Below are 14153 nucleotides of genomic sequence, written 5' to 3' on the forward strand. Positions count from 1 at the left end.
GAGAGGTTCAAGTAAATATAAGGCTATCAATGCCCTAGAGTGTGCAGAAAGCAAGGGGAGAGAGCAAAGACAAACCTAGAAGCAAAACTAGAGAGTATCAACCACTAAGCAAAGAAAGTTGCAGGGGACTATTATGAGCAGGGATCTCAGGAAGCACAGGTGGGACCCCAAGCATTCAACACATGAAAGCTTTCAAAATAAGTAAGGGATGGGTTCAGACCAGAAGCTATAAAGCATGGCTGCCCTGATCATCTTACACTGTTAAGAGAAAAGTGGAATACATTTGTTGAAGCATCGCTCCCTCTTGTCACTTGGAAGATTCAAGCTGTGCTGACAATTCTCCCACCCTGCCCAGCACAGAAGGCAGTGATCCCTCTAGTTAAGCCAACAGAGTCATCTGAACAGCAAGCAACCATTTCCAAGCAAGTTAGCTACTCACAGATCTTTCTGCCTACATTGTCCAGTGCACCATACCCCTGAGACACCTACCCACAGCTTCCCCTGCCAGTCAAAAGCCCTACCAGGCAAAGGTGCTCACACACTTCTTGCTCCAACATCTCCCTTGAGATCCTCTTTTTCCCTGGAGGGGGTAATTAAACACACATGGTAGAAGCAGGCAATAAGTACCAGGCAATAGGGTGTGAAGAGAGTAGGTAGGCTGCTCTCAGTGCTTCTCATTTGGACATATGTCCCTTTGCTAGAGCAGAGGGTGGGACTGAGCCCTCCTTTCAGACCAGTCAGGTGTTCAAAGTGTCTGTCTGAGCTCTGTCTGCCTCTTGCACACAGAAAATATTGGGCTGGAAGAGCTGGGGCTGCTCCACAGTCTGTCTGGGCATCCTCCCAGCAAGGGAAGGGTTTGAGCAACGAAGGTCTGTCTTCACCTCTGAATAAGATAGCCACCTAATCATGGGAGGATTTGGTGTGGGACCTCAGACATCAGGTAAATCCTGTGCTCTGGGCTTGTCTTATTTGGTATAGTGAGGGATGTACACAGGTCGTGGAGGTTTAAGACCTCTTCTGCCACAGCATCCAAACCCTGAAGCACTAGCCTCCTTCTCTTATAGCAGCTGCCTTGGGCACATGCCTCACCAGATGCAAGAGTTATCACGGTACAACATGAAAAGCTGCCTTTAATGGGAAGTGAACATGAGGAGTTTTGTATTCAATCATCAAAGAGTGTGGTCTAAATGTAGCAAGCTGCTTGCTGGTGAGCATAGTGCTCCTATGAATGCCAGCTCAGCCACACTCAGGAGGTAGGGTTTCCAGGCATTTGTGGGAGCTACACAGCTTAGGTGACACAGGACATTGGTGCTCAGAAGTGCTGAGAGAACTATGCATTGAATTAGGCCTCATGAATGCTGTGCTCTCCTCTGAAGATGGCAGGAAGGGAGCTGTGAGCACTAACAAAGAGCAAGTCCCATTTATTTCCCTTCATGGGTTCCCACCAAGCTGTCCAATGCCACACAAGACGCTTCATTCATCAGAGCAGCAGCTCAGCTCTTTGGTTTCCCTAGACCAGAGGTTGTCAGCCAGAGCAAACTGCAGCTGGGTTGCATAGGCAGAGGGCAAGCAGCATGCTGCCCTCAGGGGAAGTCTACATTGGATGCAAGCAAGACAGACATCAGCAAGGCCTCTGCTTCCCAAATCTCACATGATGCAACTGCATCACGTGAAATCCCTTTAAACACATTCCCTTGCTTCCCTTTGCAGTGGCAGCAAGGGGGGAGGAATTGGCAGGGTCCCTGCTCCCAGCTGCACACGCTTAATCCAGTAGAATTTTTTTTTCCATCCTGATTCCCGGAAACATTTGTTGTGGGAGAAGCCAAGTCTTTTGTTGATTCTAACTCCAAAAGATGCTTTTTTCTGCATCATCCATTTTCTACCAGCTGTTTGAGCTCATGACCAGAGTCAGACCAGAAGCAGTAGTGGAGAGCTGACTGTCTTTGCTGCAAAGGCGAGCTAGGTCCCTTGAAGGTGCACAGGCTGCCTCCTCCACCTCACATACTTGGCCCTCCCTCTTCTCCTCACTGCCCAACACCTTTCTCTTTTAGTTACCTCTTCCAGTCTCCAAGCATCTACCAAACTCTTTCCCAGCAAAGTCATGGCTTCCCTGAAAGCTGAAATTAGTCTCCAGCTCAGAAATATGCTTCCCTCTCCCAGCATATAACCTGAGGGGAGGTTGTAGGCAGGTGGGGGTTGGTCTCTTCTCCCAGGCAACCAGCACCAGAACAAGAGGACACAGTCTCAAGTTGTGCCAGGGGAGGTATAGGCTGGATATTAGAGGGAAGTTCTTCACAGCAAGGGTGACTGCCCATTGGAATGGGCTGCCCAGGGAGGTGGTGGAGTCACCATCACTGGAGACAGTCAAGAGGAGACTGGATGAGGCACTTAGTGCCATGGTCTAGTTGATTGCTTAGGGGTGGGTGAGGGGATGGACTGGATGATCTTGGAGATCTCTTCCAACCTGGTTGATTCTATGATTCTGTGATTCCCAGCCTTTTTCTGAATCAATATTTCTTGAGTTAGGCTGAAAAATTAGGCATGAATTGGGGAATTTTCTTTCTAGAATGACATAATTCAATATACTGGTAAGACAACTTATCTTTGAGTTATGAATTTACTTCACTGTTTCCACTACCTACGCTTCAGAAAAGGCTAACTTCTGCTGAGCAATAGTATTGAAAGAGCCAAACCCTTTCCACAAATTCAGTGGGATTTTAAATGGTTCTTATGCTAAGAATTTTTCTTCACTGTTGAATTTCATGCAATCATTTCATTTCTTATGTCAATATACAGAAGACCTTATTTTCAAAATAAGGTAGCTTCAAATCCAAAACCATCAGTTCATCAGAGCTACCATATTATGCTTTGATTTCTATGTGCAGTAAAAAAAATAAAATTAACAAAATAATGCCCTTAAAGATGCTGACTTGGCCTAGAGGAAGGTGTCCCTGCCCATGGCAAGGGGGTTGGAACCAGATCATAGAATCACCGGAGTTGGAAGGGACCTCTAAAGGTCATGTAGTTTAACCTCCCTGCTTCCTTCACCACCAGCCTTCATCTTCCCAAAGCAACCCCTGCTCCCTCTACACCATCCTCCACCCTGCCTAAACAGCACCACCAGTCTTTTTACATCCCTCCCAAAGCCAGGGGCAAGACCCTCAACCAGCCAAGATACCACACAGAGGAGCTCAGCCCTAGTAAGGAAGCCAATGGATGATAGTAGATATCGATTTGATTCCTACTTAACCAGGGGGCCACCAGGCCCCCTGGCCTTTGTTTCCCCTTCACCAGTCACCCAGTGTGCACCATGGGTACTCACTAGTGATGAGAAGAGGATCCTTCAGCCCAGATGGGCTCAGCTTAGGGCTTCTGCCTTTACTGGTGGGGATTAAAAAGGGGAGTGGGTGGGGAGGGCAAAGTGGCCACACCTGGGGTGGGAGGAGACTCCAACAGAGCCCAGGTGCTCTGGGATTTGAGGGGGAAAATTGGATAGAAAAGGGGCAGTGTGTGAAGGCAGTGTTATTGAGAAAGAATGGGTACTACAAGCAACTAAGCAGATTATGCTAATATTTTAATTTAGAAAGATAAGTGCTGGGAAAGGGATGAGCTTTTATTTCAGATCACATGGAAAATTGATCTTCTGTGAGTGCCCCAGGGGATATGAGACCAGCAGAAGAGGTATATCTGGCATATATCTGAATACAGCTTTGGACTGTGTCAATCCCTGCCAATGACAATTGAGTCAAACAAGAGAGACTTAGCTTGACATATACCTCCCAAAGCATAGCCCTCTGCAAAGGCTATGAGCACTCACACTCTGACTTGTAAATGGAACAAATGTCCTCTAACATCATGAAGAAAGAAGAGCTGGGGGTGTGTGCCTGCCTGTATCCCCTTTGTGTCATTTTAACAGGGTGCTTTTAAGAGCATCAACACCTGCACAAAATTAGTACAAATGTTTCCTTCATCAGCTTGCTCTGAAGGAGTTTCCTTCTCTGGAGACTTTCAAAACCCACCTGGATGCATTTCTGTGCAGACTACCCTAAGTGATCCTGCTCTGGCAAGGGGGTTGGACCTCTTGAGGTGCCTTCCAACCTCTGATATACTGAGACTGTGATATCAGCATGAGTGAGCATCACCTCAGTCAGAATTGCAGAGCAAGACCTTTTCCTCAGCAACAACGTGTGATACTCTAGTTCAACCCAGTGCTACCATAGGCAAAAGTACCTTTGAACTTGTTCTATACACCCTGTTTGGTTTCCAAACAGATGATACACATTAGGAATTGAGTACTGCAACAGGGACAAGGGATGCAGAATCACCTTGTAACTCAGGCTATGAGCAACTGGCTGAGCAAATGCAAAGGTAGATAGATCCTCAGGAGAGGGGAAGATAGGTAGAGTAGAACTCTCGGGGTTCTCTTCTCCACATTGCCACTTGTCTGTTGAAAGGATTTATAGATGAAAGGATTTATAGATAAATCAGCTCCTTTCTCAGGGCTTCTCTTCCCTCCTCCCTTTTACTGGCATTTTCAAGCCAGGACCTAGTTCTCACAGGAAGAAAGCTCTTCAGTGATTTGAGAGACCTGTCCTCCCAGCTCTTTCCATTGCAAAGATGGCACAAAAGAGAGAACATCTGCTCCTCGGGCACTGATATATCCAGCCCAGAGTACAAACCAGATGTGGCTGACTGACTGATGTTACATTCACTAGGAAATAGCACTAACTGCTTTGGATAAGGAGCTGGAGGTGCTGTGAAAGGACACACACTGTAGCTGCTTTGCCAGGAAGTGGTGACCTCCCCACAGCAAAACAAAGCAAACAGCCACTGCTCTCACCTTGTCAGCTCAGTGCCCAGTACAGCAAGCCTTTAATACCTAGTAAGGCAAGAAAAGACAACATGACAGGCAAACTCTTGCCTACATGCTCCAAAACCCAGGAAAACAGACCAGTTCCCTTGTCTCCCAGCTCTTCTCCCCCATTTACTAAATGAAATCTTAAGTGCCAAGTCGTATTTTCCAACCCTGCAAACATTTTCCCTAGCTAATCAAAACCAAATAGTAACAGTATGAATTATTTGTCTCCATTCCCCTACTCCTGAATTCCCACTCCACAGTTCCTCATCAGGCCTGGTGCTAATTAGAGCAGGCTGTAAAGTTCACTGCAGCTGTGCAAAACGGCAGGGGTGGACAGACACATGACACGAGCTGTTGCGAAATCTCCAGGTTTCAGAGAACTGACCCTCATGATGCTGATTGCTTCTTCAGGCACTTCTTTTGGAGGAACTGCTGGTATTCATCTTCCCATGAAGCTTACCAGCAAGATAAAAGAGAGGAGCTTACAAAAAAAAAATAACCTCAAACATAGTGAGGAGGAGGGGGTTATTTTGTTCAAAAGCCTTTCATTAATAATCCCCTTAATAACAGGTTTTATTTGTTTGTAGATGTTCCCTTTCACTCAGTCATTTGATGGCATCCTTGGCAGCACCAGCCCATAATTCTTCATAGCATGTGTGTATGTCTGCTGCTTGAGGCAGACCTAATTAAAGCAAGGCTCGTGGCTGAGGCTCTAGTTCAGTGCACAAAAAGGAAATCAATCTTTAAAGTGACAGTATTCCTGTTAGCATGGTGGTTCACCAGGACATGGGAAAATCCCAAAAGATTAAGTTACCCATTTTTCAAAGTACTTACTCTAAATCTTCCTGGAACCATCCTCAAAAATGTATGTCTCCTACTTGAGCACTGAGTCTGACATGAAGACCTTTCTATCCATTCATAACTGCATCTTTATCCACTATTCCCAAGCTATAAACAACTGCATACTCTGGCAAGTAAATACTAGAGTACCTCCTTTAGAGGCACATAAACAGAGTAAGAAATAGAGCTGATTTCACAGTGATTCTACTGGGAAAAAAAGCAGTAGACTTTTAAAGATCAGATCTGAATTTCTTTGCACCATATCACAGTTTGGAGAGAGAGGAAAAAATGTGTCATTCTACCTGGATCCTGCTGACCTCAGTGTGATGCACCGTAACTAGGGAACTAGATTTCATACACTAGTCAGTGTGGTGTTTGGGCTCCTCTGTTCTGGCAAAACCAAAGTGAAAACTTCATGGTGCAAACAAAGGTAGAAGTTGTAGGTTTAGTTCCCAAAGTCCCTCCTGTTCTCTTGGCCTGGCTACCTAGAAGGCTTCTGGAGAAGAGCATCATGAGCCTAGATTAATATTCTCAGGAAAGAATTGAGTGGGAGGCCTGGCAAGTTAAGTTTTCACTCTCAGTGTGATTCACAAGCAAGCCAGACAAGGAGTGTCTCCATCAGTGGACAAAATGGGCTAGCCTTAGTGGCATCCTTAGTGGTGATGTATTTCTTTCCTAACTGCCAGTTAGTTACTGGAACAGCCTCAGAACAGAACGAGACTTCTAGCACAGCCCAGGCATATGGCAAGGGTTATTGCTTGGCATGATCCTTACATGTGTTTGGCTTCAACCTGCAATGCCTAATGCAAAGTAGGCTTGGTGTGAACTGCAAAGTGCCTGTAAAAGTGCTGGGGATGTTGCCATCCTGGTGAGAGCCAAAGCCTACTCATGTTTCATCTTATGGACACAGAAAGCCAGGTCATCCAAGGTAACTTCATGAAGAGACAGTGCACACATGGCTGCTTGGGGCAGCAATTAACTGGCTGTTCAGCCTCTGCAGAGAGCAGCCTTTCCAGTGATGGTGATAGATAGACCACAGCCTGGGTTTCCTTACCAGTTTAAGAGGTCAGACAGCTGTCCTCTCCCTACCTGACGTTTCTGAACAGGGCTCCTTTCCAACCACCTTCCTGACCCTTCAGACCTTCATTGGCACTACAGGCAGGCATGCAGGCAGCCTGGCACCTCCTGCACACAGTGATCACAAGCTGTCTTCACAGTTAGGTTGCCAGGCAAACACCAGGAAGAACATCTGGGCCAGGCCAACCTGTGTTCAGAGTGGCTGCTAAGCAGTCCTGCCCAGGAGGTCCTGCTGCACTCAGGCAGGCAAGTTACACCACTGCTTCCACACCTTAGGTTCCTTTAGAATTTGCTGTGCTGGAGGAAGGCATAAATATTTTTTGAAATTAAAAAAAAAAAAACAAAACAAATCAACAACAACCACCACCACCACACACACACACACAAAAACCCCTAACAAAACAAACAAACAACCAAAACCAAACCAAAACAAAAAAACCCAAAAGAAACAATATTTAACTCATGAAGCCTTCCAGAAACAATTGCTGGAGATTTAGAGAGTATCTAGGGGAATTATTGCTTCATACATGTTTTATTTTTTATGCTTTCTCCAAACTTCTATCCCCAGATCATTCTAGGAGCAAGACACCAAGCCAGACAGACCTGTGATCTGACCCAGCAGAGCCCTTCTTATGCTCTTAGATGTTAACAAGTTTCTGCTTCCTCCTATTATTTGTTCAAATTAATTTTGCTTCACATTTTTGGACCTGACTAATGGAATTCACAGTCTTTAATCTAACCCTACCCAAAGTATGATCTGCAGAGCTTCCGCTGATATCCTGCTACTGGTACCCTGATAAGAGCATGCTACCAGCTTACCAGGATGCCATGGGACACCAGGCATGCCTGGCTGCCTGAAGCACTGCTCCTTCTGACAGTTGGGTCAAGCAGAGACTCTTCTGCAATAAAAGATGCAATTCATCAGGGAATTCTTCACCTGCTTTAGAGGAACCTGCTTTAGCAAGGGGATTGGACTAGATTTCCAAAGGTCCTTTCCAACCCCTACCATTCTGCAATTCTACAGTTTTCAGAGTTACTTCCTTAACTGTGTGACCAGGTGGGTCTAATAACATAGTGACACAAAGTTCTACCTCGTGCCCAGTGGCAATCTGGGGAAAAGTTTGACAGATGATGGCAGCCTGGTTGGTCTAAAAACCTTAAGAACCATAGTCCCATCCTCCTCAGCACGGACTTTGGGTCTTACACACTTACAGTCCTACAATGTCTTCAACTAATGCTAACTAAAACCAAACTCACAGTATGCTTCTACTCAAAGTGTGTGTCAGTGTGAGCTGAAATTCCCCCACACACCAACAATAACCAGGCTAGCTAGCTCAGTCTGGAAAACAAATGAGAGCTGTATTTACAAGCAAATCTACAATCTATGATGAAATGCAATGAATATGTACAAATATACACTATTCACAACATTTACAAATATATACAATCAACAGAAAAGCACAACCAAGCTCCCTTTGCTTCCCCCCAAAGGGGACTTTCCCAAGGGGCCTCTCTCCCAGGGGCCTCCTCCCCCCCAGGCCCCCCTGGCAGAAAGCAGAGTTAGTTAAAAGCAGAGAGGCTGTTAACTTAGCTCGCCAAGGTCAGGGTGTTATCTTCAGCCAGAAGAGAAGAAACAGCAGCCAGACAGCCCAGCAAGGAAGCTAACTCCCCACTCAGACTGCCTCAACTTTATTTTGAGTAGTGGTTCTTAAACATTTCTCTCTCTCCAATGGAAGTGTTTAGAACAATCATTATTTTGCTTTCTTATACCCAATAGTGACTTATTTACATTCTTTTGCTTTCTCTGCTTGAACTTTGAGAAGAAAAATTAAAAAGACAGTTTCAAACCATCACAAAGTGATAAAAAAGGAGTAGACAGAGAGGAACAGAAGTGGACAAAACTGGAAGATCAGAGGGACAAAAAACCCGAACTGGTTAATACAGTTCCTGCTTGGTGCTGCTTTCGTGTGGCTGCCATGAAAACCACCAGCTGCAAACTGCTGGCAAGTGAAAGCAAGAGGGATGCATCTCAGCTGAGCCATGTATGTTCCCTGGGAAGCAGAACACAGAAGCTGACCATAGCTGCGTGAGGCTGTCCTGTTTGCATGAGATCAAATTCTTTCCTGTGCACGTAGCAGCCTTTCAAGAGTCACAGTCCATGAAGTCACCCAGGAGGTGTGGTGCCAGACGTCTTCCTTGTGGCTATGCTTTCAACAAACAGAGCCCCCAAAAGAGCTGGATGGAACAAAAATGTCACACTCAGTCACTGTAGGTGAAACCCTAGGTGCGTGGATATCCACAAAGGCACCTTCATCACGTCTGCAAGCCAGGATTTCAGAGGGAGATTGTCACGTCACACTTGTCTGGGGACCTAACGCAGCCAGCCAGAACCTCCCCAGTCACTTAGAGAAAGAGCTCACTCCAGAGGATAAGACAGAGCAGAAACTAGTCTAGGTGCTCCAAATTGCCCCAGCTGGAAACCTTTCCCTACACTGGCCTCACGTACCTTTGGTACCTGAAGAGGAGTGACGGGAAAGGTTGATCAAGTTCTGACACCCAACAGTGTTCCAAGCATGGCAGTGATTTCAGTGATGTTTATAGCCAGAAACTGAAAAACAGAAGGCAACACACAAAGCACTGAGCCTTCAGCATGCTGGTCTCTGCAGTCTCCAGCATGGTATCACCCAGCTGAGAGTGATTGAGTGGGTTTTGAACTGCAAGTGCTCCCTAACAAAAACCTACCTTGACATATCTTCTCCCTTTGCCTAAAAATATTTGAATAAGTAGTTGGTTTGAATGCAGAGAAGAGACATGGGCATAAGAGCTTTTTAAGAATATTTCACTAAAACATTGGAGCAAACACAGACTTCATTAAAAAAAGAAAATATTCATAGGAAAGAGTTATTCCAGATGAGTCTGAAGTTTCAAATTTCTCAAGATGTTTCACTGTACCATTTCTCAAGGGAAAAGTTCCAAATTTAGAGCATTAAGTGGCTTCATTTAAAACAATGTTCCTTTCTTTCACAGATTTTTTTTTTCCCAAGCTCAGCTGTTGAAGCTGAACTGAAGTGTAAGAAATTTTTCATGTCCTCAGTGGGTCCAGTAACACATTTTTCTCCATTTTTATTAGAGGTGTGATTTCTACCCCTCTCAGATTCCAAATGGAAAAAGAATTACAGCTCCTCTTTTCTCATTCCTATTAAAAATCTCTTCCCAACCCAGATGTGGTGAAGAGCTAAAAACCCAACACACCACAGCTTGTACTAGGTGTGTTTGTACTTCTGTCTTCCAGATGAAAGACAGAGTGTCTTCGGCTTTCTAACTCAAGTCCTAAGCTGCATGATTCAAGACCAGGTTGGACAAGGCTTTGAGCAACCCGGTCTAGTGGGAGGTGTCCTTGTCCAAGGCAGAGGGGGTTGGAACTCAATGATTTTTAAAATCCCTTTCAACTGAAGTCATTCTATGATTCACCTGAAGCTGTGGTGCATGTTCAGTTTGGGGAGCAGAACAGATTTAGAGATTTAAGGTAAAAACTATTGAGTGGTTAATTTGGAGAAATCCTGCAGTATTCCACCACAGCCATGCTGGATTCTCTCCTTCCAGGAAGCCTTAAGCAATTGTTGCAAGACAGACATTAAGCCTGTACTACAACAGTAGTAGCTAATGGCATACATCCCACCCCACACCCAACATAAGTACTTGCTGTATGTTCCAGGCTGCTGCCAAGGCCACAAATCTGGTTTTCCTGCAGCTTTAGTTCTTGGGCAAAGCTGTATTTCTAATCTGTACATAATGTTCAGCTTAATCTCTTGCAGAGTATGGACTTCAATGCAGAGGCAATTCTCATTGCCACTGAGGGGAGTGAATATCCCCTTGTTCTTCACAAAAAGAAAACCTCTGTCAAGACAGACACTTCAGTCTTCTTTTCATACAGCACAAGGAAAACAAAGCACCTCAAGAACTGGCCTTACAGTGAGGACAACCAAGTGTCTAGAGACACATGGTTTATGTCTAGCTCCTCCACACATTCACAGTGTGAACTTCTGAAGAGCCTTGAAGACCTGACTCTAGCTGAACCAACTTTTTAAAGCCTGAGTAGCCCATCAAATAAAGCTGTGGAGGGGAAGAAAATGTTGCTCTGTGGCTGAGAAAAAGGCAGAACCACTTCCTGCAATTCTCTGTAGCTCAGTCCTGAACAGAATAAGCATCCTGACTCATTCTGGTTTGTAATGCCATATTTTCTAATCCTTAGTGCCAACTAGTCAAGAGCTTATCATTGAGTTAGGGAGAAGCAGCTGCCCCTCACTCAGCTAAGATTCTCCCACCCAAGATTCAACCCAGCTAACTGCAGGCATCAAACTCCACTCCCAGTGTGCTCAAGCTCTTCACATGATTAATGAAGAGACAGAGAACATTGTAAGGCAGTTCAGATGCTGGTATAGCTGAGTCACCCCTTGCTGTAACCTGAATATCCTGGAGACTATTAGGCATGACCACAAAGCAAATAACAACTCCCATCTTGAGGGACAGGGCTAACTTTTTATCCATCTGTCCCTGGAAGGCCACTCTAACAAACTCACAGTGATCAGCTCACTGCTGTGTTATATTAGAGACCTGAATGAGAGCAGAAGTGCAAGGATATTTCTAAGCTTGAAATCTCAGCCAGAGCCTATGCAGCTACAAATTCCATGGAAAGCCTTAGGTTGGAGGGAGGGGAGCAGGGTGGAGGGAATAGTACCAGTCACTTCAGTGACAAACTCCTGCCTGGCATTGTGTCCCCAGGGCATGAGCCAGCTGCAGTCACTTCTACCAACCTTCAACATCATCAGCCCAACTGAAGTGGCTCTACTCATATTTGAGCAGTGCTTATTTTAGCTAGCAGATTCAGACCTCGCTGAGGACAAGATATGCCCAGTGGGATTTGGCCAGTTAATGCTCACCCGTTTCACTGAGTATCCAAATACTGACTCAAAGTACAGGATAAGTATTCTTCTATTACATCTGTGAAGATTAACAAGTAAGTGGACCAGCCTCATTCCACAGATCTGGGAAAAGAAAGAAGAAAATGGCTATGACAAGAACACCACTCTTTCCACATCAACATACAGTAGCAAGGGCTAACAAGACCTACAACTTCATTATTAATGTTGAAACAACAGACTTCACACTAGCAAAAACCCCTCAATCTTTTATTTTCCAGGCTCTGCTAATGTCATAAGATCACAAGACCTTCAGGTGTTAGCTGACACTCACACCTTCAAATGTCCTTCAAATGCTCTGGGTGTCAGCAATGTCACCATTACCTTTCTCTACACAGTGAGCTCAAATACTTATGGAGAAAAGAGAATATCTGACTCCATGCTCCAAATTTTCTGAGGCTGAGCTTCTATCCCCTGAAATACCACAGATTCAGGCTGGTGCCGTGTTCTGACATTGGTCGTATACTATATGGTCCACATCCAGTCCATCAGAGAGGGTCAGATCCACCTTTGCAGCTTCATGCTTGGTGGCTCCAGACTGTGGGTCTCCACAAGTGTTGCTTCCATCCTAAATACTGCTGCCTCAAAACTCAGTGATATGAACAATACTCACCTCACTCCTTCACTGCCAAAAGGGCCACTGAAGGAATTACCTGACTTGCTTACTGCACACTATACAGTTTCACTTCCAACAGTCAGCTCTGTGCAGACCCAGGATGTGTTTTACCTCTCAGAGCTGTCCTATGTTCAAGAAACCCAGATTATAACCACTGACATCAGAAGTCCAAACACCATACAATCTGTTTCACTGAGTGTACTTTGTCTAGTGTCTAAGAGTTCAGAGAAATGACAGAATGGGTCGCGTCTGGCATCAATGCACATGAATCTTAAAATCAATCCATTTTAGTGTCTTATGACAGTCAGCATATGCTTTAAGGTACTTAAAATAGGCCATACTGCAATAAATCCCTGTCATTACATAGCTAAAGACCCAGAGGAAATATTCTTTATGGTTTACCATCAAATATACAACTGATGAAGGATTAGCACAGTCCCATTGAAAGGCAGCAGAGAGGCAAAAGTTTCTCAATGCACCCACTGAAAAAAAATTCATACTGCTTCTTGTCAAGCTGCAAGATATCCCTGTGGGTAACTCAGTCCTCTTTCTGCTGTCACCTCCATGTTGGTGATGGCAGCTGACAGCAGGAATAGAACAGGAGTCACTAAGGTAACTTGAATGTCTGATGCAGGCACACACACACATTTATTGCTTCAGATCAGCAATTTGTCTTCAGAGAAGACCCAGAGTCTCTCATCTCCTTTACGTCTGACAGCCTACCAGATGGATGGAAAAGATTCTGGAGTAAAGGTGGTATCTGACGTGAGTAAGGGTGAAAGTATTTTGGCTGGGAATTGGTGGGTATGCAAAGGCGTGGGAGTTGTGATTCACCAAATGCTTCCCATCCCCAGCAGTTTTCCACCTTGTAAAGAGCAAAGAGTTGGCACTCAGGAGCAGTAACTCAGTGGCGAGGCATTTGGCAGAAGCACTTCTGGAGCAAGAGCCAAGGCTTCGGCTGCGTGTCAGCCAGAGCGTCTCCTCAGAGCAACTCTGATGGAGCATCACCAGGAACAAAACATTTCCTGAAACTACTGCAAAGGAAGAGAGAAAATTTATCCAGCCCTCGATCCAAGAGGGTATAAAATGCAGAAGGATCATCCTTTCTCTCTGGTTCCCAATAAAATCCCCAATATAGATATGCTGAATGGTCACGAGGAACAAATTCAGCAGCAGCTGGGCCTGAGAAGTCACACCATTAGAAAACTAGAGTGCAAACTGAGCTGCAGCCACACAGGATTTTTCACCCCAGCGGCTACTATTAGATGTACATGCCCTCAGCATAAGATTAGAAATGATCTTTCTCAAGCACACTGGTGCTTGTCCTGACTTGGATCCCCTGCTGGGGAACGCATATGCAAGGGAGATGCTCAAGGTGCTCCACACAGAGCCCAGACTTTAAACACTGGAAAGCTCTTAGCAGGGCCATCCCATCTGCCTGAACTTCTGCCCAGGCATTCTGCTTTGGAGTAGACAGCTTGAGGATGAACATGTCAATATCTTAATCAGACTCTGAACAATATTCAGCATCACTGGATGCTTAGAATTGATACAGGGAACAATAAACCAACAATGCAATCAGCATTGTCTGTTTTTGCAATCCCTGGTGTTTTATTCAAGATGCAAGCTGATCTAATTAAAGATGTCCCTGCTCGCTGCAGGGGGGCTGGACAAGATGAGCTTCAGGGCTCCCTTCTGACCCAATGTATTCTATGATTAATTCTATGCTTCTCTGGCAGTCATCTTATTTTGGGAGCAAAAAAATAAACCCAAAAACTTTAGT

The sequence above is a fragment of the Indicator indicator genome, chromosome 5, assembly GCF_027791375.1.
Source record: "Indicator indicator isolate 239-I01 chromosome 5, UM_Iind_1.1, whole genome shotgun sequence".
Lineage (NCBI taxonomy): Eukaryota > Metazoa > Chordata > Aves > Piciformes > Indicatoridae > Indicator > Indicator indicator.